Raw genomic sequence first — 27514 nt, 5'->3', positions numbered from 1 at the left:
AATTGAATGTTTGGGAGTGGTCGACAATGGGAAAGTTTGTGTTGTATACATGTATCCACAATTTTTAAAAAAGAGAGAGAGTTTAAAGAGACAGGAACAATAAAAGGCAAGACAGGATCCCAGACTGGATAGAATAATGGAGGAGAAAATGCCCAAAGGGACATTATTGCAATATATAAAAAAATTGGAGTATAGACTGTAAGCTTTGTATCAGTGTTAAATTTCTTGAACTTGATAACTGCACTTAAGGTGATTACATAAATGTATGTCTTTGTTCTTAGGAAATGTACATGGAAATAGAAATGTTCAAGGAGCATGATGTATACAACTTACTCTCAAATGTTTAGAAAATATGCAAATAGAAAGATACATGGATTGATAGATGGAATGATATGATAAATGTGGCAAAATGTTAGAAGTTGGGAATCTGTGCATCTTGGTAGAGGGGTATGTTAGAGTTCTCTGTATGTGATTTGTATTATTTTTTGCAACTTCCTGTAAATTTGAAATTATTTCAAAATAAAAAAGTTTAAAAAAAATGACATTGAAATTAAGTTGTCATTCACACATATCATTGACTTGTATTCATTGTAAGGGAATGCTTCCAATAAGTCAACATAAATGTTGCATCCCATTACGGCTTTTTGTAGTTGTCTTTCATCAGACTAAGAGATTCTTTCCAATTCCCAGTCTACTAACAGTTTTTGAAATTATGAAAAAAAAAATATTGAGCTTTTTGATTGTTTGATATAATTATGTTTTTTTCTTTCTTTGACTTAATAAGGTGAATTATACCTTTGATTTTATATATTTTAAATTACCATTTCATTTGTAGTAGGAACTCAACATGTCCAAGATATCCTCTGTTAATACACTAAAAAATTCAGCTAGCTAAACTTTTTTAAGGATTAGAGCATCTATTTTATGAAGAAGATTAACTTGATTTTGTTTTTCTATTTTATGAATACCAATTTTTCTTATTCCTTTTAATTCCTCTTTTTTAGTTTTACTGTGTTCTTTTACTGATTGCTTAAGTGCATTACTTCATTTATAATTATTAAAAACTACAAATTTATTTCAAATTCCACAGTTTTATTATTAATACTTGTATATTAATCAGGTCTAAATATTTTCTAATTTCTTCTTTGGCAAGAGAGTGCAGAAATGTGTGTTTCAATTCAATTTTGAATTATAAGTACCAGTTATCATGACAAGAATGCATTGTAACACACTGCCACAACTGAGTGGCTTCAAAGAATGGTTGTTTATTATTGTTCATAAGCCTGTACATTGGCAGAGTAGTTCTAGTCTCTAATGGGCTTACTTATTCTACTGTGATCAAATGTGGATATAGTACAGGGATCTCTCCTCTTGCCAGAGACATCTACAGGATTGGGGGTTTGCCTGGCCTCTCAGTGTATCTCTTACATCTCTTTAGCAGGCTAGTTTTAGAATGTTCTCATACCAAGGCAGAGATCAAAGATAAAGAAAAAAAAAAAAAAAGGAGAAGTACTAAAACACTATTTCATAATTTGGACATGCATGCAGAGAAGTATGAAAATGTGAGGCCATTAATGCACTCAACTTACCACATTGAATTTTTCTATTAAATTCCAATTTAATTGGATTGTAATCAGAATTGTGGTATAATAATTTTGAATTTTTGTGGCTGGTACATATCAGTTTCTGAAGTATTTGTGATAAAATCAATGCATATTTTGGTGGATTTTTAAATTTTTTCCATAAATGTTACTGTTTGCTTTAAAGGGATAAAAACTGTGGTATCAGCTGCACCCTCATGTGGAACTATCAGCTTCCAAGTGAATTGAAAATATTTTATTATTTTTTGTCTTATTTGTGATAATGCTTATTGAGTTAAAAGCAAACTTTTTACAACATTAATATAGCTGCATCTTACTTCTCTTGGCAAGTATATTTGTGTACATTTTCCCACCATATTATTTCAAATTTTTATGTCTTAAATTACTAGATGTTATGTTTTTTTTTTCCAGACTATAACTGACTATTTTTACAATCTAAGGTTTTCTGTGATTGTACCAGAGAATTTCTATCCATTGTAATTTACTTTGAAAATAACTGTACTTAATTTCCAACATTGTTCCTGGACTTTCTATTTTTAAAATTATTCCCACTCTCCTTATTCTGTGATTTTTATTTGACGGAGTGATATTTTTGTTTCATTTTCTTTTTTCCATATTTTCCTTATACTTGCATGGAATTTAAATGCTGCACCAATATTTGGATGTGCTTTTTTGTCAGTTTGTACCTGAACTTGTGTTAATTTAATGTGAGTTCAATGTCATTAACCTGGGAATTTTTATCTATTTACATATTGGGCTATTTGATGTATTATACTTTTACAATTATTTTATATGTTTTATTTCTCTTTAAATTTTTCACGTTCTTTGCTTCTTTATTATGTTCTTTAGGAATATTTAAATATTCATTTATTTCTGAGTGTTTTCATTCTACCTGTTAAAGATTTGTGTCTTGTTTTAGGGACTTCTCATTGTTTGCTTAAAAATCCTTGGAGTTAACTGACATCTTTACTATATTGCTTAATAATATGAAAAGTGTAGAATGTATTGGGTACATATCCTATTCTTAAGCTTATGGGCTTTTTAAGTTTGAATTGCCCAGTTTATTGTTTTTAAACATTTACGTTCTCCATTTATACCGATTCATTTCATGATCTCATCCAATTAAACAGTTTTAATTATAAATTGTAAGTTGAAGACTCCAAAATTTGCATTTCTTTGTGGCATGTTCTCCCCTGCCCAGCAGCCTTGTAAGTCCAACTGCCTACTCCACATCTCCATTTGGATGTCAACTTGTATTTCATAATTTTCTTATTTAAACCTGAGCTCCAGCTGTAACCACAAGACAAACATGTTCTTCCTGATATCTTCACCATTTGATTTCATGGTAACTCATTTCTTCCCATGAAAAATATGCATAAGAAAATGCATCTGAATCTTTCTCTCCTCCTCCACAAGCAATTTGCCAGAAATTCATATCAGCTATACTCTCAAAATATATACAGAATTTCATTCTTCTAAACACATCCGTTGGCATAATGCTGGTTAGAGCTACTATCATTTCTCACCAATATTAATAAACTTAACTTTGTGCTATAAGCTGCAGTGGAAAAGAGAAAACAGATACCATGCTCCAAGCTGCACAGAAGTGTATTTCTCTTGATGTAACAATTCAAAGGAAGACAGAAAGTTCTGCTTATAAAGTCATACAGGTATCCAGGAACTGAATATGTGATTATTCTGGCTTCTCGTAGAGTGTACTTTTTGTCCATAAGTTTAAGAAAGGACATTTCTCTTCTGGTCAAAGATCAGCTTAAAGAGAAGTAGGGAATAAGAAATATCCTTTTTATTTTAAGAAAAAGCAATCCAAAAATTGTGCATATCAGTTTTTAACATGGTTTCAGCAAGAACATAATAACTTAGGGAGATGAGAAGAGTTTTCTGTAGACATCTAAAAAGGAATATGAATTATCCTATAAGGTGTAAAAACTGTCACCCACTGATGTTTCCCCTCCAGTTTGCCTCATCTACAATAAAGAACTTGGTCATGCATTGAAGCTGCCCTCAAAAATTTCTTGCAATTAAAAGCCATCTCATGTGATTCACTGCATAAGATCAAAGTAATTAATTCATTCAATAATGATATTGAGCTGATAGCTCAAATTATATTTATATAATTATTTTTTATAATTAAATTTTATGCAAATAGTATCATTATAGGGAAAGGTTTAATGACAATTTTTAGTTTGGCATTCTTGTTTCATAGAATAGTATTCAAACAATTCTTATGAATTTATCAACTTTTATATGCTCTCTGTAATTACATTCTCTCTTATTTTGATCATCATCATAATTGTCATTGTGAATGGCTGCTTTAATACAGAAATCTGGATAATGCTTTAAGGTCGGTCTTTCATAAAATGAAATCTAAATGTCATGCACACCAAAATCACTGGAAGACTGAAAATCACCAAATGATGTCAGATACATAGATCAAAATATCTTGAGGATATAAATACATTGATTCAGAGGCTGTAAATTGGTTCTTATCCAATCTCTAACAATCTAATTCTTAGTGTCCTTGGGCACCACTTTGTCTTACCAAAATAAGTTACTGGATTACATAACACTAAAATGTGATGACTTTAATAAAGTTGCTATTCTTCTGGTATTTATATCACCACCAAATGAGCTATTTTTTTCTTTATCTCAATTGCAAAATATGTTTTCTGTATATTGAAATGATTTAACTGGTAATTTGTAAATGTAGTTATTTTGCACATAATTCCCAAGAATAATATCTATAATCTGTTCGCCTTTAAAAAACATCATTTGAAAACAAAATTAAAGTAAGTGTGTGACAATGGTATGCTCATGTATATCTTGAATTCCAAATGAGGGTCAACATAGGTGTGAATTACACAGGGACTTGTTATTAAGAAAATAGTGGCCCTACAACAAAAATGATGGAATTGACTAAGGAGGATAAAGTAGGGACTGTTAGTGGTTGGAATTTCAAATATATGAAGCAAGTATATTCCTGACTGGAGACTAAAAGTTACTGAGAGTCTATTTGGTACAGATATATTGGGACTGATCTATCATCTGTAATTCAACCAAAGAGAAAAAAAAATGAGTAATAAATTCATCGGTATCTTGGAGTTGTGGTTAAATTTTGATTGAACTTACTGTGTTAACAGTACACTTACATATAGCAATTCTCTACCCAAAATTACTTTCTCCCTCCCTCTCTCCTGTCCTTTCTTTCCTCTCAATCTCTTTCTCTTTCACTCCCTTCCAACCATCTTCCTTTTTCCTTCCTACTTCCTGCTTTCCTTCCTCCCATCCTTCCTTTATTCTTCAAATTTTTCTTTCTTTTTTCCCTTTTTCATCTTGTTTCCCTCTGCCTTTCTTTCTTTCATTCCTATTTATGTTCCTTCTTTCATTGTTTCCTTAGTAGAGCTTTAATGCACTTTTGTTTTTCACATCCAGGACCCATGAATTTCTAGAGGATACAAATTGATTTTCCTTTCCCAGCATATCAGAAAATTTTAGTGATACAATTGTTCCTATTTATCTTTTATGCTAATTCTCCTACCCACAATTCTTCATTTACTCCAGGAAGACCCACTACATTGTGTGAGTCTGTGGGGAAAGCTGAAATTTGGCTAATCTGAACATATAGGGATTTTGAATATCCTTAACTAATTTTGAGTTTGTTGGAGGATTGCATGACCAGCCTGCCAAGCCTTTACCAAAGGTAAGTCTATTAAAATAGAGGATTTTATATACCTTAGGACACCATACCTTAACCTTATTTTCTTTTAAAGTGCACTGCCTCGATAACAGATACATGGTTAGGTAAATTTAGATTGCCATTACAGTTGTATTTTCCAGGTCGCAGTTGTTTCTATGAGCAATATTGAGTATGTTGGTCTTTACATTGAAATGTTAACAGAAGAATGACATGAACATTGTTAAAAATGTCCTTGTGGCTATCATTCAGGCAATGGATAGGAGGGCCAAAAAGTAGAGCTACAGAAAACTGGGATACTAACAAGCATGCCAGAGTTCTGAACAAAGCCATTTACAATGGTAGACAAAAGATAAAGTTGCTTTCATAAGAACTTGGGTTAGATCCACAGAATGGTGGATAATAGGATCTAAGTGTTCAGGGTGGATATGGATTCTGTGATAACTCCTGAATTTCCATTGTGGAGGTTATCTGGACACTGATGAATTTTACTGAGATAAGAAGCACTTGGTGGAAAAACTTCTTTGAGCTGAGGATGATGAATTCATTTTGGACCTAATCACTGTGAGATGACAATGCAATTTTCAGGGGAAGTTTTCTATAAACTAATTGGATAGCATAAGGTCTCAATCTCAGCAGAGAGCTATAGAAATAGATTTTTCAGTGTAAGGTACAATTCATAGAAATGAGAGAATCAAATGTAGGGTTGGCTCTTGTAATCAGTCTGATGTTTCGTAGTGAAAAAGAAAATTTTGTGCTATACACCAAAGTATAAATGTAAAGTGCCAGGTATGTTGGACAGTAACAGTATTGAAAATCAAAGAGAATAATAGATAAATCTGATAAGAATACTGAACAATAGGTAGTAAGAATACAGACCTTATTTACTTAGGCTCTGGGGCAATGAGCAAAATCTCTTTAGGAATATATCAGGGTAAATGTTCCCAGGAGAGGTCTTTATTTCTTTTTACGATCTGATGAATAGTGATGTATGAGGTTTCATTTGCGGATTTTGAATATCCTTTCCTTACTGGTGAAATTATAGTTTTAAAACAAACTCTATTGAGAGTTGGTATACAGGAGATAATGAACCACTATCCAACTAGAGATAAAGAGATGTGACATTATCATGGCTATCTAGATCATCTCTTGTTACACACTGCTATGCATTTCCTTCAACCTTATTCTAGTTTGCTAATGCTGCCATTAGACAAAATACCAGAAATAGATTGCCCTTTTTTGTAATTTAGTTTTATTGAGATATAGTCACATACCATACAATCATCCATGGTGTACAATCAATAGTTCACAGTACCATCCTATAGTAGTGCATTCATCACCCCAATCTATTTTTGAGCATTTTCCTTAGACCAAAAGGAATCAGAATAAGAATAAAAATTAAAAATAAAAAAGAACACCCAAATTATCCCCCCATCCCACCCTATTTTTCATGTAGTTTTTGTCCCCATTTTTCTACTCTATCCATACACTGGATGAAGGCAGTGCTATCCACAAGGTTTTCACCGTCACACTGTTACCCCTTGTAAGCTACATTGTTATACAATCATCTTCAAGAGTCAAGGGTACTAGGTTGGAGTTTGGTAGTTTTAGATATTTACTTCTAGCTATTCCTCTATATTAAAACCTAAATGTGTTATCTATATAGTGCGTAAGAATGTACACCAGAGTTACCTCTTGACTCCATTTGAAATCTCTCAGCCTGTGAAGCTTTATTTTGTTTAATTTCTCATCTCACTTTTGGTCAAGAAGATGTTCTCAATCCCACATTGCTGGGTTCATTCCCTGGAGTCATATCCTGCATTGCCAGAGAGATTTACCCCCCTGGTAGTCAGGTCCCATGTAGCGGGGAGAGCAGTGAGAACACCTGCCAAAGTGGCTTAATTAGAGAGAGGGGGTCACATCTGACCAACAAAGAGGCAGTCAGGGGGAGACTAAGGCACAATTATAAGCAAGTTTAACACTCCTTGCAGCAACAAGCTTCATAGGGGTCAGCCCCAAGACAGAGGGCCCAGCACATCACACTGTCAGTCCCCAATGTTTGTGAGAACATCAGCAACAATCCAGGTGAGGAAGTCCAACAACTCTGCATCCTCCCCCAGCTCCTCAGGGGGGGCCCAAATGTATATTTTTATTCTCTATTCATATTACTTCAGGATGTGTTGCTATTTCATTCTAATCTATAAAGACCTACCATAGCTCACTTCCTATTCAAAGTTCCATGTAATTGCAGTGTTTGAACAAACTGGCTGTAGAAGTTATATTGTTTAGAAAATATAGATCCTACACCAAATAAACATCTCTTCCTTGATCTCACATGAAAGTTGAAGTTTTAACACACAGTCAGTTTCAACCTTTACCCTTTGGCCCGATTTGCTCTAGTCTTAACCAGATCTGCTTCATTCATATCTCTAACTGAAGTCTGGGCTTTATTTTCAGCCTTTTTTTCTTCTTCTTTTTTTTTTTTTTTTTTTTTAACAATTGCAGTATTCATTAATACTGCTGTTCATATCTGTCAAGCTTTAGCTCTGAGTTTCATGACTCACAACAGATACCCAAAGTTCTAGAGACCAATCAGGTTATACACTAAGGGATCAACAGCTCAGAGTTTGGAGATAGCCATTACGATTCAGGAATAGTTTTGACTGCTATGAGAGTTTACAATCTAGGGACCATTACAATAATCATTTCCCTGTTAGGCTGTGCTCTAAGATTCAATTCTGAGTTTACACCTTGTAGTTAGTCTGTATTGGTGAGGCATTATAGTGTTTGCCTTTGTTTCTGCCGTACTTCACTTCCACATGCTGTCTACAGTATCTGTTCACCTCTTTGCATGTCTCACAACTTCACTCATTCTCATAGTTGCTCCATTAACCTCGTTGCATTTCTCACAACTTCACTTATTCTAGTAGTTGCTCAATATTCCATTTTATGCAGACACCACAGTTCACCATTCTGTTCCTCAGTCAGTGTACCCTTAGGCCACCTCCACCCATGGCAGATCACAAATACTGCCTCCATAAACACCATGTGCAAATGTCCATTTATGTTTCTGCTCTCAGATCTTCCAAATATATACCTCATAATGAGGTTGCAGAACTTTTTGGTCCCACATACTTAGCTTCTTGTGGAGACACCACAGTGTCCTCCAGGAAGGCTACAACATTTTGCCTCCTCATCAACAGTAAATAGGTACACCCTCTCTTCATGTTTTCTCTAGCACTTTTACCCATATTTATACTTTTTCCTACAATTTTATAGAGATCTATTCACATAATATATAACCACACACAGTGTATAATCAGTTGTTCATGGCACCATGACATATTTGCACATGTATCACCACATTCAGTACTTGAACATATTTTGAAAAAGACTTTTTTTGGTGAATAATAAAAAAAGATAATAAAAAGAAAAATAAAAATGTCATACAATACAATATAATAGTAAGGACAGAAAACAACACCACTACCAAGAATCCCATATCCCTCCCTTATATCCCCCTCATACACATTTAACTTTGGTATATTGCCTTTGTTACATTTAATGGAAGCATATTACAATGTTACTGTTGATCATAGACTCCAGTTTGCTTTGATTATATTTCTTCCCAAATACTATCCCTTTTTCAACACACTGCATGCTTGACATTCGTTTGTTCTCCCACATGTGAGAATATTTTTATATTTGTACATTTAGCAACATTCTTTGGCCACTCCAGTTTTTGCCAAGTTATACAGTCCCAGTCTTTATCATCTGTCTTTACCTCTGGTGTCATACATTCCCCTATACCACTTCTTTCAGCTTTACAAACAGACATCTTTGTTCCATGTACTTACAATATTGTGCTACCATCACACAGTATTATGCTATCTATTTCTGGCTCTGTACAATCAATCCTGCTAAATATTTCTGTAGTCCTTCAGCATCAAATGCCTGGTCTCTACCCTCTTTCTATCTCCTGGTAGTCTGTGTTATCAGCTTTTAAATCTCAAAGTTTGCTCATCAGTGTTATTTTATTTTAGTGAGACCATACGGTGTTTGTCCTTTTGTTTTTGGTGAACCTCACTCAACATAATGTCCTCAAGTTTCATCCACATTACTATATGTTCCATGTCTTTGTTCTGTCTTACAGCTGTATAATGTTCCTTCATGTGTATATACCACAGTTTGTTTATCCACTAGTCTGTTGATGAACATTTGGGCTGCTTCCATCTCTTGGCAGTCATGAATAATGCTGCCATAAACATCAGGTTACAAATGTCCATTTGTGTCTTAACTTTCAGTTTCTTTGAGTATATGCCTAGCAATGGAATAGTTGAGTCATATGGCAGATCTACACTTAGCCTCCTGAGGAACCTCTTCCAGAGTGATTGCCCCATTCCACATTCCCACCAACAATGAATAAGTCTGCCTCTTTCTCCACATGCTCTCCAGCACTTGTAATTTTCTGTTTTTTGGATAATGGCCATCCTGATAGGTGTGAGATGATATCACATGTGGTTTTGATTTGCATTTCCCTAATAGCCAGTGAAGTTGAGCATTTTTTCATATGTTTTTGAGCCATTTGTATTTCCTCTTCAGAAAAGCTTCTGTCCATGTCTTTTGCCATTTTTTTTAATTGGGTTGTTTCTCTTTCTGTTGTTGAGTTGTAGGATTGCTTTTTATATTCAGAATATTAAACCCTTATCTGATATGCGGTTTCCAAATATTGCCTCCCATTGTGAAGGCTGCCTTTTTACTTTTCTAACAAAGTCCTTTGATGTACAAAAGTGTTTGATTTTGAGGAGATCCTATTTGTCTATTTGTTCTTTGGTTGTTGGCACTCTGGGAATAAGGTTTAGGAAACCACCTCATATCACATATCTTTAAAATATTGCCCTACATTTTCTTCAAAGAGTCTTATGGTCTCAGCACTTATATTTAGGTCTTTGATTCAGTTGGGGTTCATTTTTATATAAGGTGTGAGGTAGGAGTTCTCTTTCATTTTTTTGGAAATGGATATCCAGTTCTCCAAACACCATTTATTGAAGAGGCTGCTCGGTCCAAGTTACTTTGGCTTGACTGCCTTATCAAAGATCAGTTGTCCGTAGATGCAAGAGACTATTTCTGAACACTGAATTGGATTCCATTGGTCAGTATCTCTGTCCTTATGCCAGTACCATGCTGTTTTGAGCACTGTAGTTTTCTAATATGCTTCAAAGTCAGGTAGTGTGATACCTCCAACTTTATTTCTCTTTCTCAAGATATTTATGGCTATTCGGGGCACCTTGCCCTTCCAAACAAATTTGGTTATTGGTTTTTCTATTTCTGCAAAGTAAGTTGTTGGGATTTTAGTTAGTATTGCATTGAATCTATAAATCAGTTTAGGTAGAGTTGACATCTTAATTATATTTAGTCTTCCAACCATGAACACAGTATATTCTTCCATTATTTTTTAGGTCCTGTTTGATTTCTTTTAGCAGTTGCTTATAATTTTCTTTGTATAGTCTTTTGTGGCCTTCATTAAGTTTATTCCTAAATACTTGATTCTTTTGGTGGCTATTGTAAATGGATCTTTTTTTTTTCTTTCTTCCTCTTGTTGCACATTACTTGTGTATAAGATCTTGTAGCCTGCCACTTTGCTGTATCCACTGATTAGCTCTAATAGCCTTGCTGTATATTCTTTCTGGATTTCTACATATGGAATCATGTGATCTGCAAGCAGTGAAAGTTTTACTTATTCCTCTCCAATTTGGATGCCTTTTATTTCTTTTTCTTGCCTGATTGCTCTAGCTAGAACTTCTTGCAGAATGTTGAATAACAGTGGTGGCAGTGGGCATCCCTGTCTTTTTCCTAATCTTAGAGGGAAAGCTTTCATTCTCTCCACATTGAGTATGATGTTAGCTGTGTGTTCTTCATATGTTGCCTTTATCATCTTGAGAAAATTCCCTTCTATACCTATCCTTTGAAGTGTTTTCATCAAGAAAGGATGTTGAATTTTGTCAAATGCCTTTTCTGCATCAATTGAGATGATCATATCGTTCTTTTGCTTTGATTTATTGATGTGCCATATTATATTAATTGATTTTCTTAGCTTGAACCAGTCTTGCATACCTGGGATAAAACCCACTTGGTTGTGGTGTATAATTCTGTCAATGTGCTGCTGAATTCAATTTGTGAGTATTTTATTGAGGACTTTTGCATCTATATTCATGAAAGACATTGGTCTTTAATTTTCTTTTTTCTTTTTTTTTTTTTTTTTTTGTACTATCTTTTTCTGGTTTTTGTATTAGGGTGATGTTGGCTTCATAGAATGAGTTGGGTAGCTTTCCATCATCTTCAATTTTTTTGAAAAGTTTCAGCAGCATTGGTATTAATTCTTTTTTGAATGCTTGGTAGAATTCACATGTGAAGCCGTGTGGTCCTGGGCTTTTCTCTTTGGGAGCTTTTTGATGTCTGACTCAATCACTTTGCTTGTGATTAGTTTGTTGAGGTCCTCTATTTCTTCTTGGGTGAATGTTGGTTGTTTATGCTTTTCTAGGAAGTTGTCTGGTTTGTGTAAGTTGTCCAGTTTATTAGCACATAGTTGCTCATCGTATCTTCACTATCTCCTTTATTTCTGCAGGGTGGATAGTTATGTTTCCTTTCCTGCTCCTGGTTGCATGTATTTGCATCCAATCTCTTTTTCTTTGTTAGCCCAGCTAGGGCTCCATCAATTTTGTTGATTTTCTTGAAGAACCAGCTTCTGGTTTTGTTGATTCTCTCTATTGTTTTCCTGTTCTCAGTTTCATTTATTTCTGCTCTGATCTTTGTTACTTCTCTCCTTCTGTTTGCTTTGGGGTTTATTTGCTGTTTTTTCTCTAGTTCCTCCAGGTGGATGGTCAATTCCTCAATTTTTGCTCTCTCTTCTCTTTTAATATAGGCATTTAAGGCATTAATTTCCCCCTCAGCACTGCCTTTGTTGCATTCCATAAGGGTTGATATGTTGTGTTTTCATTAATATTTGCCTCGAGTTATTTACTAATTTCTCTTGTAATTTCTTCCTTTACCCACTGTTTTTCTAAAAGTGTGTTGTTTAGTCTCCATATATTTGTGAATTTTGCAATCTTCTGCCTGTTATTTAATTCCAACTTCATTCCATTATGCTCCAAGATAGTGTTTTTTTATAACTTGATTATTTTTAAATTTGTTGAGGCTTGCTTTGTGACCCAGCATTTGGTCTATCCTAGAGAATGTTCCATGAGCACTCAAGGAAAATGTGTATCGTGATGTTGTGGGGTGTAGTGTTCTATAAATATATGTCAAGTCTAGTTTATTGATCATACAATTCAACATCTCCATTTCCTTGTTGCTTCTCTGTCTACATGTTCCATCCATTGATGAGTGAGGTGTATTGAAGTCTCCAAATATTGTGGAGTTATCTACTTCTCCTTTCAGTGTTCTCAGTGTCTCTGTCATAAGTTTTGGGGCACTCTAGCTTGGTGCATAAATATTTATGAATCTTATTTTTTCTTGATGAATTGACCCTTCTATTACTATATAGTGTCCTTCTTTGTCTCTTTTAATTGTTTTGCTTTTGCAGTCTATTTTGTCTTATATTGATATAGCTACTCCGACTTTTTTCTGGTTTCTGTTTGCATGAAATATCTTTTTCCAACTTTTTAATTTTAGTCTATTTTTGTCCTTGTGTGTAAGGTAAGTTCTTATAGATGGGTCCTGAATTTTAATCCATTCTGCCAGTCTGTGTCTTTTTATTGGGGAGTTTAATCCATTAATGTTTAGTGTTATTACTGTAAGGGCAATACTTTCTTCTATCATTTTGTCTTTTGGATTTCATATGTCATGTCTTATTTTTTCCTCTCTCTATTTTTACCCTTCCTGGTAATCTTCATTTCCACACTCTTTGACAAACCTTTTTCTCCTGTATTTTCCTATCAGCCTGTAGCACTCTGTTTAGTTTCCTGTAGTGCTGGTCTTGTATTCACGAACTCTGTCAGTGTCTGTTTGTCTGAAAATATGTTAATCCCCCCCTCATTTTTGAAGGACAGTTTTGTTGGATATAAAATTCTTGGTTGGCAGTTCTTCTCTTTCAGTATGTTAAATATATTGTACCACTCTCTTCTCCCCTCCATGGTTTCTGCAGAGAAATCTACATAGTCTTATCAAGCTTCCCTTGTATGTGATGGATAGCTTTTCTCTTGCTGCTTTCAGAATTCTCTCTTTGTCTTTGACTTTGGACAATCTGATCAGTAAGTGTCTTGGAGTAGGTCTATTGAGGTCTATTCTGTTTGGGGTGTGCTGTACTTCTTGAATCTCTAATATTCTGTTTTTCATAAGAATTGGGAAATTTTCAGTGATTCTTTCTTCTATTATCTTTTCTGCCCCTTTTCTCATCTCTTCTCCCTCTGGGACACCCATAACACATATGTTTGTGTGTTTCATGTTGTCATTCAGCTCCCTAAGACCCTGATCATATTTTTCCATTCTTTTCACCATCTGTTCTTTCATGTGTGTGAATTCAGAGTTCTGATCTTCCAATTCACTGATCCTTTCTTCTGTCTGTTCAAATCTATGGTTGTTTCCCTCCATTGTCTTTTTCATCTCCTCCAGTATGCCCTTCATTCCCATAAGTCTGTCATTTGCTTTTTCAAGTTTATTAATTCTTCCTTATGGTCATCCATTGTCCTTCTTATAGTCTTCATCTCTTTTGCTATGTCTTCCCTCTGTTCATTGACTTGATTTTTGAATTGATGTAGATTTGTTTGAACATCTTCAATTAGTTTTTCCTTCAGCTCATTGAAGTGATTTAGCAAAATTGCTTCAACTCCTTTACCTCAGTAGAACTATTAGCCTTTGGCTGATCCTTATTTTTGTGTTTCCTAGTATGGCTCATTATCTTAAGCTGTCTAGGCATCTGACTTTCTTGATTAGTTTATTCTGGAGCTTCTTTTTACTTTTACGTAGGATTTTCTTATTGTTTGGCTTTGTTCTGTAACCCTTGGTGTTTAGTTCGGCTTATTCTAGACCTTAAACTTAGATTCTGTTTAGTTGATCAAGGTTTTTCACCTCTTGTTTTTCTGTTTCTAGCCCTGTCTCTATATAGCCTTTTTGTGCAGTGATCTCCACAGATATGATCAGCCCCAGTCAGATTTGCCAAGTCCAGAGAGGCCCAGGTCTCAGGAGGAGGGTATGGAATTTCCTTGAGAATGAGTTCCTCCTGTGAGTCTTTAGACTTTGTTCTTCTCCTATGCTGTCCAGCAGGTGGCACTTGCCAGCCCACAGTTCCCCACCAGTGTAAATTTCATGAATTTCATGGAGACTTTAGTTCTCCTGGTGACCATAACCCTTTTGGGGGCATAGCTGGCTGAAGCTAATTACTGAATTCCAACCCCTGGGATCTGAGTTCCAAGAACAGCTGGAAAATTATGGTGTTTAGAGAATTTTCTTTGCCACTAGACTTCTTGCTTTTCCTCTCAGAGTTATCTTAGCTCTGCTCTTGCCTGGGCCCAAATTGCAAGTCTTTGAGGCTTCCTGTGGTGGGCTTCTTAGAGTAATAGTTTTACAAAAAGAGAAAAATATATATATATTTTTTAAAAGGGCACAGTTTGGACTATTTCCAGTCCTTGCAAATCTAATGCACTATTGAAATTCTAAAAGACCGGGAGTTGTGGGCAGTTAAGGAACACTCAAGAAAGCAGAGAAGCTGACTTTTCAGACATGGGCTCTACCTCCCTGGATTTGCATATGTGTCTTAATCTGTTTGAGTTCTGACCTTCTCTGTGTTATGTTCACCTGACTCCAAAAGTCTTTGCTTTTATTTTGTTTCCTATTTTATTTTTTTCTGTTTTGCTAACCCTATCTCCTCTCCTCTGGGCTGACTGCACCCAGGTTTTCTGGTGTCTGCATCTAAGGTTGCAGCTTTTGTTCTCCCTCCAAGTTCCCAGCACCAATGTCCCCTCCTCCCTCAGAATTGTGCCTGTCAGGGAGGGGCACTGGCCCCCTGGCCAGGAGAACTTAGAGATTTTGCTGATCTCAGCTGTTCCACACATTTGTGACTGTTGTATGAAGTTTGACCAATCTCAAATTCCTCTGTGGTGTCCAATCCATGTAGTTCCCGGCTTTCTACCAACTGTCCCAGAGGAATAACCACAACCTACACCTCACCACTCCACCATCTTGCCCCACCTTCTGGGTTGTCTTTTCTAAAGGGGATTTATTTGGTTACAAACTTACCATTCTTTGGCCATAAAAGTCTCCAAACTAAGGCATCAACAAGGGTATACCTTCACTGAAGAATGATCAGTGGTGTCTGGAACACCTGTGTCTGCTGGGAAGGCAGGTTGCTGACATCTTCTAGTCTCTTGATCCCTGGCTGTGTTTCAGCTTCTCTCTCAGCTCCTGTGCATCCTTGCTTCTTTCTTCCAGGGCATTTCTAAGTGTCTGGGGGTCTTCTCTTACTGTCTCCTTGGCAAACTCTGGGCTAGCATCTCTTAGCTTAGCATCTCCTTCTGTCCTTCTGTCTGCATCTCCAAGTATCAGTGGGATCCCTAGTGCCATGGAGATATTTTAATCAGAGGTCTAACCCACAGTTGATTGAGTCAGATCTCCATGGAAACACTCAATCAAAAAATTAATATCTGTAATCACAAGATTGCTTTAGAGAATATGCTTTTTTTTTTTTTTCTAGGGGATATATATTCAAACCAGCACACACCACCCCAGTCTCCTACTTCCATCTACTGCCATTACATACAAATATACCACATGAATCTCATGATTTCAAAAAAAAATCAGATAATTGATACAAGAGGGGAAAAATTAATCCCTTTCAATTTCAATTTGCCTGTTGATGTAGAAGTTTGGGCAGTCTGAATATCAGTCATGGATTATTACTTTTCTGAATGATTTATGTCAGTCAATGTATACATAAACTAAAAATAACACTGTGAGTTCAAAAATAAAAGTAACACTAGGATATACTGAAATAAATATTCAAAATTCAACTGGCACATATGGATGTTTTATATACATTTGTATACAACACATAAATATAAACACACATCAAACACACACAGACATTTGTTTGGAATAGATGAATCAGAATAGTAAACACCAATTTATGGGCCTTCAGAGATGTTCCCCTAATGTTAAGCAATCTGAGAAATGGCACTCTGCTTTCACCTCATATATTACCTCTCCCCCAATAACTATAACAACTGTAAATTGAGAAACATGATAACTCCAGAGAGGCTACAACCAGTTGCACAGGGAATATGACACACATCTAGAGGATGGCATTCATATCTTTTATGATGTGAATGACTCTAAACCCAGAGGCTAAAGTGCCAAACTTGCAAATGCAAGTGGTGACACACGGAATAACGTCAGTTATGGGATAAGGCTGAAATTAAGGCATGAGGCCAGTATTCTACTCAGGTGGGAGTTTTATATATTGGGAAGACAAAGAAGCATTGTTTCACAGTATTTTTTTGTGGTATAGCAGCATTAACCTTATTATTGTCTTTTAAATATGCTATTATGTATTTCATTTCTAACAAATTTCTCCTTAGCCTAGTTAATCAGGGAAAATGTAAACTTGAGAAAAAATAATCTGGAAACTCTGTCTGAAAGGAAAGATTGTGGAGACATCGAAGCTTCCCTGGCTAGAAAGACTATACAGTGGGGCCACTTCCCAAATTCTGGAAGCCTGAAGGCAGACACCAGACTGGGAAAAGGCCAAAGCATTGCATGCCTGAAGGCAGGTGGTAATTTAGATAAGGGCTCCTTCCTGGGCTTCTTCCAGGCTCCTGTCTCCTGCTCTCTCCCATCTAGCCCCAAAGACATTATCCCTTGAGATCAAAGACATGTAATCACACCTTATGGCTTTAGAAAAAATGTACCCTCCCTGAAATACCTGAAAACAGTCACATAAGAGACTACCTTGTATGCTATAAAAACCTGTAGGAATGAGTAGAATAAAACTTTAATTTGCAAGAACACAGAGACAGAGTAGGCTCCCTTCTCTCACAATTGGTGCCCCATGTGAGGTGTTCTAGTCCTGACCACAACATTTGGAAGCTGCACAGTAAGTACAAGCAAGTTGTCTCATGGTAAGTCAGAAGTTTCAGCCACGCAACAATACGGGTCAGTTGCTCAATGTTCCCCCGCTAACATATATGTTAATTTTACAATGGCTGCTGCAGGCTAGTGGAGCTTCTGTTTCAGAAAATAATTTGTACTCTTTATTGTATAATGTTGTTCAAAATAACCCTTGGTTTCCTGAGAAAGGCACATGAGACTTAAATGTGTGGGAGCGCATTGAATGAAATTTAGAGCACCACTTTAAGCAAGGACAAAAAGTTTCCTATAAAATATTTACTACATGTGCTCTTATTTGCACTGCCCTGGCCCCTCTTCATATTGCCAAAACTGAGGCTTTGAAAACTAAGGTATCTGAGAAAGAGACCACTGCTCTCTCCAATAAAGGTCTCCCACCTCCCAAGTCCTCAGTCCCCATACCTCCAGCTGACTAAGGTGGTGGGAAAATGACTATAGCCTTGCTCCCTCCTTTTCCTCCTTTATCACCACCACCACTGCCTTCCCTCCCTAGAGATGCCACACCAGTTTTGCAATGCTGTCTTCACAAGGCAGCATTAGCCAGAGATTTTGTTTGCCCCATTATGATTAAACAGCTGCCCAGAAATTTTTCCTAGAGTACCAGGACTGGGAAGTCCAGATAAAAGTGCCTGCCACAGACAAACACCAAATGCATCTGAGTTAAGGTAGCTTTGCAATTCACACTTTCCCTGTGCTGGGTAAGTGTGTAATCTTTTGTTCATTGTCTTTACTTTGCTTTCTTTTATTTCAATTAGTGTATTATGTTGTAAAGGTAATTAAGTTAATCCAAGGTTCATGCATGCAAACTCAGTGGGTTTGAGCCCCACTAACTTCAACCCCAAATTTGTAGTTCTCCTTTTAAATTTTGTGCAGTTTTCAAGGTTTGCATTTATGTGAAAAACCAGTGTCATAAAATAATATCTCGACTGAGAAATCTGATAATAAAAACTTTAACTCCCTCTCTCTGTAAAGAATGTTTTGTTTTAAATATTTAGCATCATTCTAACAGGTTTGATTTTGTTGATAATAACATGTTGTATAAAAGGTATAAAAATGTTTTTCTAATTAAGGGGAAAAGGAAAGTAGCTTTGTCCCAAATAACTGAGAAATGTGGAATGAAGCCTGGATAGATAAAAATGTGGGATGAAGCCTAGATGAATATAAAAAGTTGTATAGAAGGTTTGTAGAATGGAAAATTTATTTCTGTAGTCAAGGTTGAAAAATCAATACAAAAAGCTGTAAAAAGTTTGTGAAAACAGTTATTTCTGTAGTCAAAGTTTAAAAATGGTAAAAACTAGTAATAACACTGCTTAAAAATAGAACCTCACAACTTAAAAAAAATGGTAGTTTTATAAAACAAAATAGCATTAAATATTTTAACCACCACCCAAAGCAGTAATTAATATTCAATTTTGTGAGTATGTGCCTAATAATTCACAAAATATAAACATTCCTCACCATACTGCAAGCTCCTCACATTAAGGTCTCCTGCTGTTTTCATTAAGAAAAGCTTTCCTTAAATTATTAAGGTGTTATTTCTTAATAAAAGCTTACAAAAGTGTTTTTCTAAGTAATCAGTTTAGGATGCAAAAAGTCTCTTTTATCAAAAAAACTTCTTGCACTCAACATATGTTAAGTTTATCATGTCCTTGGTTCTTTGAAAATAGTGTCTTCTCACTTTTAAAAAAGCTAAGTCTTTTCCTTAACTTTAACTAAATAAAAAAATATATATATACTGTCTCAAACCTAATAACTTTTAACATTTTACTTTCTCAAGGTCAAACCCTAAAGAATATCTTTTTATTCCCAACAGTTACAAAAAAAATTATTCTTTCACCTTAAAATAAATAAATGAACTACTAAAAATGATTACATTCATGCAGTATCTTATAAATTGCAGAAAAAAATGCTTAAACAATGTTATAAAAATTAAAAACTTCTAAACTTCTTTTGGTTACTAATAAGCATAACATCAAACAACAATGTAGTACTGCTAATTATAAGCTCAGTTATTTTAAAAACAAAACAAAACAGCACAGTGAAACCCTGGAGCCCATCATCCTGTTTCCCAGAGAACCAACGATGCTGCACTATAACAACTGTACAAAAAAGATACCTCCCAAAGCTGCTCCAGTGTGGATGAACCAGCCTAAGAAGATGTGGCACCCATTCCCAGAACCCCCATGATATCCCTATAAATGAGTTTTATATTACTACATGTTCTGGTTTGTTAATGCTGCAGAATGCAAAACACCAGAGATGGATTGGCTTTTATAAAAAGGGGGTTTACTTGGCTACACAGTTACAGTCCTAAGGCCATAAAGTGTCCAAGGTAACACATCAGTAATCAGGTACCTTCACTGGAGGATGGCCAATGGCGTCCGGAAAACCTGTTAGCTGGGAAGGCACATGGCTGGCATGTGCTCCAAAGTTCTTGTTTCAAAATGGCTTTCTCCCAGGATGTTCCTCTCTAACAAGCTTGCTCCTCTTCAAAGCATCACTCACAGCTGCACTTAGTTCCTTCTGTTATGTCAGCTCATTTATATGGCTCCACTGATCAACTTAAACCCACCCTGGATGGGTGGAGCAACACCTCCATGGAAATTATCCAATCAGAATCATCACCCACAGCTGGGTGGGGTGCATTCCAAAGAAACACTCAAAGAATTACAATCTGATCTACCCTGATAAAGTCTGCCCATACAAGATTACATCAAAGATAATGGTGTTTGGGGGACATAATACATTCAAACTGGCACATTCCACCCCCTGGACCCCAAAATGACATTATCTTTCCGTATACAAAATACATTTCATCCCACAACAATATCACAGAAACTTATATCATTTCAGTAACAAAAGTTAAGTACAAGATCCCATCAAAATCAATTACAGATGTGGTAGGTCCTAAGGCATAATTCTGCTTTAGCTTTGGATCTGTGTACTTAGAACAAGTTATATACTTCCAATATACAAAGGAGGGACAGTGATAGGATAAACATTCCCATTGCCATAAGGAGAAACAGTAAGGAAAACAGGGTTAACAGAACCAAAACAGTTCCTAAAACCCACAGGACAAACCTCATTAGATTTCAAAGTCTGAGAGTCATTTAGAGAATGAGGTTGCATCCTTGGGGCTTGAGAGGGTGGGAGTCTAACACTTCCTAAGGGCCTTTTCAGCAGCCCTTTCCTCTCCAAATGCTTGGGTGAGTGCTCCAACATATCCACACATTGGGGAGAGCACCTTCTCGGCCCCACCCTCCTCAAACATCGGGGCAGCTCCCGGATTCCCTTCCATCTCCAGGGCACATGGTCAACCCCTTCAGAACAGTGGGGTGGCAGCCAGGCTCTCCCCAATTCCCTGGGAATGTGCTCCACCCTCTTTGGGGCTTGGGGTTAGCAGGACATTTCTTGAGCATTGAGGTGGAAGGCCCACCCTCAACCTCCAGGGCAAACTCACCCTTTCCATGCGTGTGGGCTGCTCCGCTCTCCCAGCCCAAGACCTCTTGACTCCAGACCTCAACTTCCATGGCTCTGTCTTTGAAGAAATTTTTTCCTTCTGTTTGTTCCTTGTCTGTCTCCTCCAGTCCAGACTGGCAACAGCTCTGTCTGTGAAGATCTCACAAAAATTCTGTTGGCTTCGCATGAAGCATACAGGGGTCAAAGCCGTCAGACAATAGGACTTCCCACAAATCCTTTCTGGATAATTCCATCTCCAATCTTGGCTTGTACTGAAATGGTGGCTGGGTTCCATGTTTGGTAACATCCTCATGTTGGGCTGTAGCTTCTTCAATTCCACCCTCTGGAAGCTCATAATTTTCCAAGCCATCAGCTTCTGGTTTCTTTGAACCCAAGAGGTCAGTTCTAAGTTTATCTCTCTCCACTCACATTTTACTATAAGCTGCAAGAAGAAGCCAGGGTACCTCCTCCATATGTAGTCTGGAGATCTCCTTAGCTAAGTATTCCAGGTTGTCACTTTCAAATTCTTCCTTCCATCTGACATGAGGACTCAATTTTGCCAAATTCTCTGCCACTTTTAAACAAGGATCACCTTTCTTCCAGTTTGCAACAACACATTCATCATTTCTGCTCAAGTCCTCATTAGAAGTATCTTTAGAGTCCATATTTCCACAAACAATCTCTTCAAAGAAGTTTAAGCCTTTTCTATGAAGCTCTTCACAATTCTTTCAGAATCTTCCCCTTATCCATTTAAAAAGCCACTCCAACATGTTTGGTATTTGCAAACTCAGCAGCAAAAGCATCCCACTTCTCTGGTACCAAAATCTGTTCTAGTTTGCTAATGCTGTGGAATACAAAACACCAGAGATGGATTGGCTTTTATAAAAAGGGGGTTTACTTGGCTACACAGTTAGTCTTAAGGCCATAAAGTGTCCAAGGTAACACATCAGTAATCGGGTACCTTCACTGGAGAATGGCCAATGGCATCCGGAAAACCTCTGTTAGCTGGGAAGGCACATGGCTGGCATGTGCTCCAAAGTTCTTGTTTCAAAATGGCTTTCTCCCAGGATGTTCCTCTCTAACAAGCTTGCTCCTCTTCAAAGCATCACTCACAGCTGCACTTAGTTCCTTCTGTTATGTCAGCTCATTTATATGGCTCCACTGATCAACTTAAACCCACCCTGGATGGGTGGAGCAACACCTCCATGGAAATTATCCAGTCAGAGTCATCACCCACAGCTGGGTGGGGTGCATTCCAAAGAAACACTCAAAGAATTACAATCTGATCTACCCTGATAGAGTCTGCCCATACAAGATTACATCAAAGATAATGGCATTTGGGGGACATAATACATTCAAACTGGCACACTTCACCAAATTGTAATCACAATAAAAATGGGGGAGATGTGGAGATATGGAAGTTTCCCTGGCTAGATAGACTATACAGTGGGGCCACTTCCCAAACTCTGGAAGCCTGAAGGTGGGTACCAGGCTGGGAAAAGGCCAAAGCACTGCATGCCTGAAGGCAGGCAGCAATTTAGATAAGGGCTCCTTGCCAGGCCCCTTCCATGCTCCTGTCTCCTGCTCCTGCTCCTGCTCTCTCCGGTCTAGCCCCAAAGACATTGTCCCTTGAGATCAAAGATGTAATCACACCTTATGGCTTTAGAAAAAATGTACCTTCCCTGAAATACCTGAAAACAGTCACATAGGAGACTACCTTTTATACTATAAAAACCTGCAGGAATGAGTAGAATAAAACTTTCTTTTGCAGGAACACAGAGATGGAGCAGTCTCTCTTTTTTCATAAAAGATGCTAAATTTGGTAAGAATTTATTGGATGAAAAATAGATTGCTAATAATTCCAGAAGCCCACTTCAGGACACTTCCTTGGGCTTGCTTCCAAGTAATATTTTTACAAGTTTACAAACAACTCAGCTGTTTGGTAAATTTAAAACTGGGGGATAACACTATTAACCAGGAAAAGAGCTACCCCTTTATCACCTATTGCTTTTGTATAATCATTTCATTCAGTACTTTTCCTAATAATCACTGATTGTATATTTAAGCCATAAGTATCAGGATATATTTCTTCCTAAAGAAATTAGATGCTTCTACTTTTAATAGAGCTTTTCTAAAAATGGTTTTTACAGGTTGCTTGAATCTTCAAGTTAAGAAATGTAGGTGACATTTATTTTCTTTACTTTGATGCTGTGCATTTGTAACAGAGATTTTTTTTTTCCTGCAGGAAATGGAAGAATTTGTCCAGAGCTCAGTTGAAGATGATGTGTTTTCTCTTGAATCAATGGTCAGAAACCTCACAGAAGAAAAGGCCAATCTCATTGCCCCTGCCCTTGCTCAGATTCCACAGAAGGTTAGTTCAACTGCTTATCTTGTGGACATTGCTTTGGTTTCCTAAAAATGACCACTTTTCTTTAAATGTCCAATAGCATAGTCATCCTTTCCTTCTAAGGCCTCATCCAAGTTTTACCAAAAGTCTCTGAAGCATTTTAGGATTTTTCTAAGAAATGCATCGTAGTTCTTCTAGCCTTTACCCATTACCCAATTCCAAAGGCATTTCCACATTTTAGGTATTTGTAATAGCTGCAACTTACTTGCTGGTATCAAATATTCTTTTAGATACCTGCTGTGAAAACAAATACCATGCAATGACTTGGATTAACAACGGGAATTTATCAGATCATGATTTTGAGGCTAGAATTCCAAATAAAGATATCATCAAGTGATGCTTTTCTCCCAAATTGCAGGCATCTGGAGCTAGCTGTTGGTGATTCTTGATCCTTAGCCTTTCTATCATATGGCAATGCATATGGTAGCTTCTCCTGGTTTCTCTGGGTTCCATTGCCTTCCAACTTCTTCTTGTGGTTTTCCCACTTTCTCTCTGAATTTCATTCTGCTAATAAAGGGTTCTAGTGATAGGATTAAGGCCCATCCTGCATAGATTGGCTACACCATAGATGAAATGCCCTTATCAAAAGGTCCTGTTTATAGTGGGTTCACCCCCACTCAATGGGTAAAGAACATGTGTCTCTGAGGTGCATAGCTCCAAGTCAGCACAGGCTGCTATCACAATTGCAAGGAGAGTGTGGTCATGAGTGCTCCTCTGAGATGAATGTGGGAACTAATAATAGAATATTCATAACTAGAGAGAGTATTAAGTAAAAATTCAGTAAATAATAATATAGTGTATTTAGGAAAATTTGATCATTTGTCTATTCAGTCTCAAAATTACTGGAATATGTAGTTTTTTAATCATGTATTTTAAAGCAATAGACATGCAAGCATTAGGCTCCCACTATCATTTCAGTAATTGAAAATAAGGCCTGGGCTCACAGCTTACAAAAGTTCTGAGATATTTTAGCTCCAAGTTCTGGGAAAGAGAGTGTTAAAATGGCTAAAAGAGGAGAGGACTATTTTCATGAATGTACTGTACATCTCTAGGCATTCTTAAGATTTTAACTAAGTATGGTTGGGTTAAAAGTAGCAGTCTAGAATCATTTAATCTTTCTGCATAGAGTTCTCTAAAATCAAAAATCATGTAAAATCTTAACCTTATCATAAATCAATATGCCTTTTATTTCTATTCAGTTAATATTAAATTGTTGCTACTGCATTTCTAAATTTCAACAGTTTGGATACTGCTATTCATGGAATATCTAAGGGCTCTTTTTATTTCTATATTTTGTTAAAGTACGTGAAATTCTATGAGAACAAACAGGCTAATTGAGTATGTTAAAACTGAGAATTTGTGTTTAAATATCTTCAGTTAATGGTATAGATCATCTATATCTTTCTTTATTATTTAACCTGAAATTAGTCTAACAGACTTTCCAAGGAGTAAAAAGCATGTAAGAAAAGGTTCATGTCTTAATAAGAAACTTCACTGAACAATGGAATGAAGGCAAATCTCTGCTTTCATTCTTGCTTAAATTATTTTAAAGATTATAAGGGAATTGAAGCAGGAAAGAAAGAAAGCTGAGAGGGGAACAAGGAAGGAAGGAATGAAAGAAAGAAGAGAGGAAAGGTGGGATTAAGGTAGAGGGAAAGAAAGGAAACCATTCATGCAAATGAAACACAGAAAATATGAAACAACTTGCATTTATTAAAAACATTAAATTTGAAATGTGAGCATGGGGCAGTAGCAAGTGACATAAATTTACAAAAAAATATATTGCCTTCAATAAATTTTAATGCCCAACACTGATTAAAATGTTCTTTTTCTTTTCTAACACGGCTCCTATAATCCCATTACCCAAAAGTCTTAAATTATATTTGTCAAAATGATTTTATGAAAAATCACTAAAATTGGAACATCAGATTGTGTATGACCCAGTGACTTAAATTTACAAATTCTTGTTTTCTGCAGAAATTTATCTGTGCTTTGAGTAAACCAGTACTAATTTATTTTATCATTCTTCACTTATAATCTTACTACCCAAATATTTTAAATTACGTTAAAAAATAGCTATAGTATATAAAAATACTATACCTAATTGAACTTTAGTAATCCATTAAATAATAAGATGTGTTCAAACAATCCTACTAATTCTTTCACTGTTTGCAAAGAACCCATTTTATAACCCCTTCTCATATATCACCTTATGTAGGATAAGAACTGTGGTTATGTGATTTTTAAATGGATCTGAAGCCTTAAATGCTATCATTTTGGGTTTTACTTACAAAATAAATTCATTTCCTCCCACAGGTTTTATGGAGATACAAAGGAAAGAAACCAGCCTCATTAGGAGCCAATACTCAGCTCTGTGATTGGATGCCCCAGAGTGATCTTCTTGGTAAGGTTATGAGGAGGAAAAGCTATAAAATTGCATGAGGGACAAATTGAGTAACTATTTAATAGCAAAGAAATTAAAGACATATTTAATAATTGCTAAGTTTCACACTTAGTTCCTGTTTTCAAGTACATATAATAAAATAATTGCCCATCAATTTTATAAATTCATTTACCTCTGGTTGACTTACATGTGTGTTAATTACACTTCAAGCTTTAGGCTCCGTTAAGATAGCATCTCTCCAGTAAAACCTTCCTGACCATGCAAAGGTGTTAAGTCAGTCTTATCCAGGCTGCAATTTTCTATGTTAGAAATGTAACACTTGCTTAGGTTTTATAGAAAATGCTTCATTCTTGAGTGATTAATTCTGCTGTTTTTTCTTTCCCTGCTGCCTCTGAAATAATGTAAAAATAATATAATGAAAGTCTCTCCAACTTGTCACCCCCCCACCCCTAAACAAGGTCATCCCAAAACAAAAGCGTTTGTCACTCACGATGGAACAAATGGGATCTATGAAGTTATTTATCATGGGATCCCTATGGTGGGAGTTCCCATGTTTGCTGATCAGCCTGATAACATTGCATATGTGAAGGCCAATGGAGCAGCTGTGGACATGAACTTGAACACAATGACAAGTGCAGATTTGCTCAGAGCTTTGAGAACAGTCATTAATGAACTCTCATAAGTACAGCTGCTCTCTAAAGAGTCACCATGGATGTGTTAAACATCATATTAGAAAATGCCCAGTGTTAACATTGAGGATGTTCTGAAGCACCCTCACCCCTCCATCCCTTGCCAGGCCCACACTGGGCTCTGGAAATGCTGGAAATGCAGCCATGAGCATTGTCCAGTCTGGGCTGCCCTGTCAGGACTGTTGTCTGCTTTCAAAGTAAACAGTAATTTCTGAGATGTACATGCAGAGGCCTGAGATGGGATGGGACCAACCCAGCCCCACCCTCTCCTGGCCACTAGGGACCTCAGACCCTGGGGATCAGGCACAGCAGGACCCCTGCCTCAGGCTTCACTTCTCTGGAGGCTTCTGGAACAGTGCACCCCTTTTCACAGCCCAACGCAGCAGATCTGTGCATAGCCACAGAAACACTCATCAGTGAGGGCTTATTCAGAAGCCTGATGCATTGAAGTATCTGTAATTAATAGAGACAGATGGTTGCTCTATAGATGGAGAGTTAGAGGCTCAGGTTCCCACCTTCCTCATGTGGTTTTCTGTTTTTAAGGAACTTTGATGGCAGAATTGATCATTTTTTTACTACAATTGCTGATAAAGCATGGCAGAGTTATTTTGCTTCTTTTTAAAAGTCTTTCTCTGTTGTTGAAGATGAAGCTCTGACTATAGCTAATTGCAAGCACATTTAGAAAAGTATTAGATTAAGACAACGTAACTTACAAGGAAATTTGGCTGTTTTTGTGACAGATAATACTTTAAAAATAATTAAATTTATAACTAGCATTACTACATTGTTGTTTGATATTAAGCACATCAGTAATCAAAAAAGGTTAGAAGTTTTCAATTTTTATAACATTGTCTAAAATTTTTTTTGCAACTTATGAGTGTAATCATTTTTAGCACTTCATTTTTTTTTTCAAGGTGAATGAACAAATTCTTTGTAAATTGGGAATAAAAAGATATCTTTTAGGGCTTCACCTTGAGAATGCAAAACGTTAAAAGCTGTTAGGTTTGGAACAGTTTTTTTTTGTTGTTGTTATTTAACTCAAGTTAAGGAAAAGACTTAGCTCTTTTAAAAGTGAGAAGACAATATTTTTAAACTACGCAGGAGATGATAAAGTTAATATGAAAT

At 36.4% G+C, this 27514-nt stretch overlaps 1 pseudogene; it reads left to right on the top strand.

The window, feature by feature from the left end:
• Window positions 1–26382, top strand: part of LOC119530301 — a 41901-nt pseudogene extending 15519 nt beyond the window's left edge.
• The last annotated feature ends 1132 nt before the right edge of the window (window positions 26383–27514 follow it).

The sequence above is a fragment of the Choloepus didactylus genome, chromosome 3 (assembly GCF_015220235.1).
Source record: "Choloepus didactylus isolate mChoDid1 chromosome 3, mChoDid1.pri, whole genome shotgun sequence".
In the NCBI taxonomy this organism is placed as follows: domain Eukaryota; kingdom Metazoa; phylum Chordata; class Mammalia; order Pilosa; family Megalonychidae; genus Choloepus; species Choloepus didactylus.
This window is presented reverse-complemented; position numbering and strand designations above follow the sequence as displayed.